The following is a 6,000-nucleotide window of genomic DNA, read 5'->3' on the forward strand; positions in this document are numbered from 1 at the left end:
CCCAAGATGAAACAGGCCCGGTTTTTGTTAACCTTTCCTCAGAGGTCAAGTTTTCTCAACCTTGTACTATTTTTGTTGCTCTCCTCTGGACTCTCTCTCGTTTGTCCACATCTTTCCTAAAGTGGGGTGCACGGAACTGGACCCAGTCTTCCAGCTGAGGCCTTAGTCGAGTCATGTAGAGCAGGATCATTACCTTCTCTGTCTTACACAGGACACACCTCGGTTAATACATCCCACAATGATATTAGCCTTTTTTGCAACTCATTCAATTTGTGCTCCTCTATGACCCCCAGATTCTTTTCAGCAGTACGAACGCCTACCCCATGATTCCCCATTTTGTAGTTGTGCATTTCATTTTTCCTTCCTAAGTGAAGTATTTATTGTGATGGTTTGCCTCCCCCTTAGGATGCCACCTGATGTGCTGAGATACCACTGAGCCTGTCTGTTATGCCAGCCTGGGTACCCTTTTTACCTGTCTTGCTGAGCCAAGCAATTCTATTAAGCCTCCTCCAGCACACGCACACACAAACAGGGCCATGCCAAACTGCAGAACGAAACAGACACTGAGATCAGTTCTGGGAAGGTTCAGTTTAAGGGATTTGCCCACAGCACTCAGGTGTCCACCTCCCTAGGGGTGGAGACCCAAAGATGTATTATGAAATCTGCCTCCTCCCTCAGTGTGTAGGAAGGTATGCACAACCTCTTATCTCCCCCCCCCCCATTGTGAATTGCACAAACTGGGTTATATTATAAACAAGAAATCAGTTTATTAACTACAAAAAGTGAATTTAAGTGAATATAAGAGATAACTGACAGAACAAAGCAGATGGAGCAAATAAAATAAAATAATCATAGAATATCAGGGTTGGAAGGGACCTCAGGAGATCATCTAGTCCAACCCCCTGCTCAAAGCAGGACCAATCCCCAGACAGATTTTTACCCTAGTTCCCTAAATGGCCCCCTCAAGGATTGAATAACCCTGGGTTTAGCAGGCCAATGCTCAAACCACTGAGCTATCCCTCAAACCACTGAGCTATCCCCCCAAATGTAATTTCTCACCCTAGATATTGTCACAGGTAGATTACAGAAAGTCTTGAAAGGCAACTGCACTGGCCTGCAGCTGGAGATTTCAGGTATTTCCACTCACAGAGTGGATGCCCTCCCAGCCTGGCTTCAACCCTTCTCCCCTCAGTCCAGTTCTTGCTTCCAGGTGTTTTTCAGTGTCTTTTTGGGTGAGAAGGCAGAGGAGAACCTCGACGATGTCACTGCCCTGCCTTATATAGCTCTTGTGTATGGCGGGAACCCTTTGTCTCCCAGTGGAAGAACGCTGGCATTCCAAGGGGTGGGTCCAGTCCCAGGCGACTCAGACCCATGTCTCTGCAGGGCTGTGACAGCCATTATTTGTAGGCTGTCTGGAGCATCCACAGGAAGACTAAGCCCTTTCACAGTCCACTGTCTCTGCTGATGGCCCATTAGCCCTGTCTGGCTTTTCCATTGTTGTACTTGAAAGGCTGGTTGGGGGTGACACCCAAAGTAACACATTTGAAATACAGATACATAATTAATATTCCTAACTTCAGATACAGAAATGATACAGGCATACGAATTGGATAATCACATTCAGTAAATCATAACCTTTCCAATGATATCTTACATGAGCCATCTTGCATAAAGCAACAGAGGGTCCTGTGGCACCTTTAAGACTAACAGAAGTATTGGGAGCATAAGCTTTCGTGGGTAAGAACCTCACTTCTTCAGACTTGCATCTGAAGAAGTGAGGTTCTTACCCACGAAAGCTTATGCTCCCAATACTTCTGTTAGTCTTAAAGGTGCCACAGGACCCTCTGTTGCTTTTTACAGATTCAGACTAACACGGCTACCCCTCTGATATCTTGCATAAAGTATATCTCAGTTATGCCATTCATATCATAAGCATATTTTCATAAAAAATATGGAGTGAAACATCACACTTATGTTCACTGAATTTCATCTTGTTGAATGCAGACCAATTCTCCAATTTGTCAAGATCATTTTAAATTCTAATCATGTCCAACACAATGCATGCAACCCCTCCCAGCTTGGTGTCATCTGCAAATTTTATAACCATATTCTCTCCTCCACTACTATCCAAGTCATTAATCATTTTGAATAGTACCAGACCCAGGACTGATGCCTGTGGGACTCCACTAGATGAGCCCTCCCAGTTTGACAGCAAACAACTGATAAGTACTCTTTGAGTAGTGTCTTTCAGCAGTTGTGCACTAACCTTATAGTAAATTCATCTAGTCCATATTTCCCTAGTTATAAGAATGTCATGATGGATTGTGTCAAAAGCCTTATTCAAATTGAGATATATCACATCTACTTCTTCTCCCTATCCACTAGGTCAGTAACCCTGACAAAGAAGGAAATTGGGTTGGTTTGGCATGATTTGTTCTTGACAAATCTTTTCTGGCTATTTCCTATAATGCTATGTCCTGTAGGTATTTACAAATTGATTGTTTAATAATTTGTTCCAGTATCTTTCTATGTATCAAAGTTAGTCTGACTGGTCTATAATTCCAATGGTCCTCTTTATTCCTCTTTTTAATGATAAGTACTATATTTGCCCTTCTGCAGTCCTCTGGGACCTCACCCGTCCTCTGTGAGTTCTCGAATATAATCACTAATGGTTCTGAGATTGCTTCAGAGCATCATAGTTTGAAGTTAATCAGGCCCTGCTTTCTTGAATACATCACATTTATCTAAATATTCTTTAACCTCTTCTTTCTCTATTTTGCCTTGCATTCTTTCCCCCTAATTGTTAGTATCAATTGTGTTAAGCATCTGGTCATCGTTAACCTTTTTAATGAAGACTGAAGCAAAATAGAAGACAATCTCGGGGGGGGGGGGAAAGGTATGCAGGACAGCTGGCAGTTTCTCAGGGAGACAATATTAAAGGCACAACTGCAAACTATTCCGAAGTAAAGGATAAATAGGGAGGATAGTAAGAGGCCAATATGGCTCCATCAGGAGCTTTTTAATGACCTGGAAATCAAAAAAGGAATCCTATAAAAAGTAGAAACATGAACAAATTGCTAATGAGGAGTACAGAACAACACAAGAATGTAGGGGCAAAACCAAACAGGCTAATGCACTAAATGAGTTACACCTAGCAAGGGACATAAAAAGTAATAAGAAGAGGTTCTTTAAATACATTAGGAGCACCAGAAAGACAATGGAAAGTGTAGTTCCGCTACTTAGCAGGGAAAGAGAGCTAATAACTAATGACATCAAGAAGAGTGATGGGCTAATACTTCCAGTTCTTCCTGTTTATTCCCCATATTCCTTGCATTTGTGTATAAACATCTAAGATGTTAAACAGATTCCCCCACTGATTTCCCTCTTTTTGCTCCTATGACCCCATTGTAATTTTCCACATCCCCCTCAATATCTAGCTCTCTGTTAAGGTCACTTCTTTTTATACTCACCTGCCCCCTTTGAACCTAGTTTAAAGCCCTGCTCACTAGGTTGGCAAGCCGGTGCACAAAGATGCTCTTTTCCTCTGTAGTCAGGTGGACCCCATCTCTCCCAGCAGACCTTCTTCCTGGAACAGCAGCCTGTGGTCAAGGAAGCCAAAGCCCACACATTGACATCATCTGTGCAGCCATGCGTTCATCTCGAGGGTAAAGGACCAGGCAGGGCCATGCACATCCTAAACTGGGAGGATGGCTAAGATCAGAACCTACACTCCTGACCCTGGAGTCACTGCTGATCTGCTCAGGGTCATACCTGGATGAGCAGCATGGGGGAGTGGTCAGAGGGATGGATGAACCTTGGTAAACTTTGTGTAACATTTCAGATGCAGGCTCCAGGCAGGCAGCACACCTCCCAGGACATTATGTCAGGTCAGCAGATGGATGTCTCCATCCCCCTCAGAAGGGAGTCCCTGACCACCAGCATCCTACACCTCCTCCTGTTGGGTGCAATGGCCATGAGCCTCCCAGCTTTTGGGGCGAATGACTCCTCCTCCTCAGCCACTGGGGTCTGTTCCTCATCTCCTGTTGCCAGTACGGCATAATAGTTCTTCATCTCAATGCATGGGGGGGATCTGGGTGGAGAGTGGAGCACTATCTATTGCCCGAGGTGGCCAGCAGTTAGTCTTCTCCCCAGCAAGCAGCCATTCTCCTTCCTACGCTGGTGCCACTGTAGTCATCTGTATTCAGCTAGCATCCTCCATCCCAAATGTTTCCATGTGCAGCCTGTCCTGTCAATGAAGTCCTTGTGCTCCTAGATTAAATGCCAGTGAGCCATCTCCTCCTGCAGCTCTTACCTGCTCCCTGAGGGATTCCACCAACAGACCCCTCTCACACCGAGTGGTTCCCCCTGCCTGGCTTTAATCAGCAGGGACATGCAGGCCACATTCTTAGCAAGTCGAGACCAGGGCCTGGATGGAAGCCTCCAGGGTCAGGATGCCTCTCTGGCAGAGGGCCCCATAGGTGCAGGCAGAGGAAGAGCTGGCAGTGATGTTGGCAACACACCATTTTCCTCCCATTGTAGAGTACCTGCAAATTAAGGAAAACAACACACAATTTATATCCCTGCCTTCCTCAGCTGGCTAATTCCCTTAGTATCCCAGCTGCCTTTGCCTTACCAACCACGGCCCTACAAACAGTTGGAATCTGCCTCTAATCACTGGCCTATCCAATCAAAACTGCTCTTCTCTCATTTCAAAGAGCCCTGCTAGAAGCAGGTGATAACTCATCTAACTGCAAGGCAACCAAGTCTAAATTTCAAAACACAGCAACGAGCCCAGTCCTATCAAATTCAATAGCAAGTTCCCAGCACCGGAAATGCTCCTCTTTCACTCCCCAAAGTTAATCAGTAACAATAAGACAGAAGTGCCCCAGAGATACTCACCAGATGGTTAACTCCAGTCTTCCAGCTGCCTTCCTATCACCAGCCACCAGAAGCCTGCAGAGGTGCTGGGGTTGTAGTGAGAGCTGGGGGTGAAATATAACATGCTGGTGGATGGAAGGATTGTACAGGGCAAGAGGAAGGATTTGCATGGTGTTGGATTTAGAATATATTGAACAATTTTAAATCTAAAAGAGCCTTCAGCTACAAGCATGAGTGGAGGGGTGTCTCCGTTTGGGCATTCAATGATGATCCAGCCACATTTACAAAAATAAATCCATAGTTTTCAAAAATACATACAAAGGCAACAGGGATGTTGGGCAGACAAAGATATATTTTGGAGTCTAAATAGTTGGCTCTCTTTGATGTAGCAAGGTCAAAGAGAACATGAACTTTGCTACTTTGACACTTTACAAGAAAGGTTGCATAGCTCGGCAACAAGCATGTGGGTGGAGCAGTGTGAACTTAATTAAGGAAATTAAAAAAAAGAAAAGAAAATGACCCCAACATCAAATCTGTTCCTCAGTAATTTCATTTATAGGCAAAGCATTACAAATACAGTGTTTACATGTACAAACTCATCAGCTCAGTTCAGAAACCAAATGAGGTGCTCAGCTATGTTGCATGTACTCTAGCAATGTAAGGAGATAAAGCCAAGGGCCCATGGACTTGCATCACCATTTAGGCACCTAATGATTGGAAGTGTGGGGTTCTTACATGTTGCTTACTGAAAGAGTTATAGGAGTGAAATTGCATGTCTATTCAGAAGTTCAAACTATCAGGTCTGAATACAATGTGTAAATTTAGCTTCGTCTGGTAAGATATCTTCTAAGTAGCATGATGAAAATCTCCTGCATTCATTTCAGTTCCAAACACTTCCCATATGGAGACAATCTATCCCGCTGAAAGCCTTTTCTTCTTCTTTTTTTTAAGTGCCTGTGATTTAATATTAGCTGAGAATAAGTGAATCAAAGTAGTCATTAGTCTACGCATGTTGTCTACAATGTATTTTATGGAGAACTCCAGCCTAATCCAATATTGCTAAATATTAAAAGCCTAATTCCACTAAATACAATTTTGTTAACATTGCAAGGGAGGACTTGG

The sequence above is a fragment of the Emys orbicularis genome, chromosome 8, assembly GCF_028017835.1.
Source record: "Emys orbicularis isolate rEmyOrb1 chromosome 8, rEmyOrb1.hap1, whole genome shotgun sequence".
Classification (NCBI taxonomy): Eukaryota; Metazoa; Chordata; order Testudines; family Emydidae; genus Emys; species Emys orbicularis.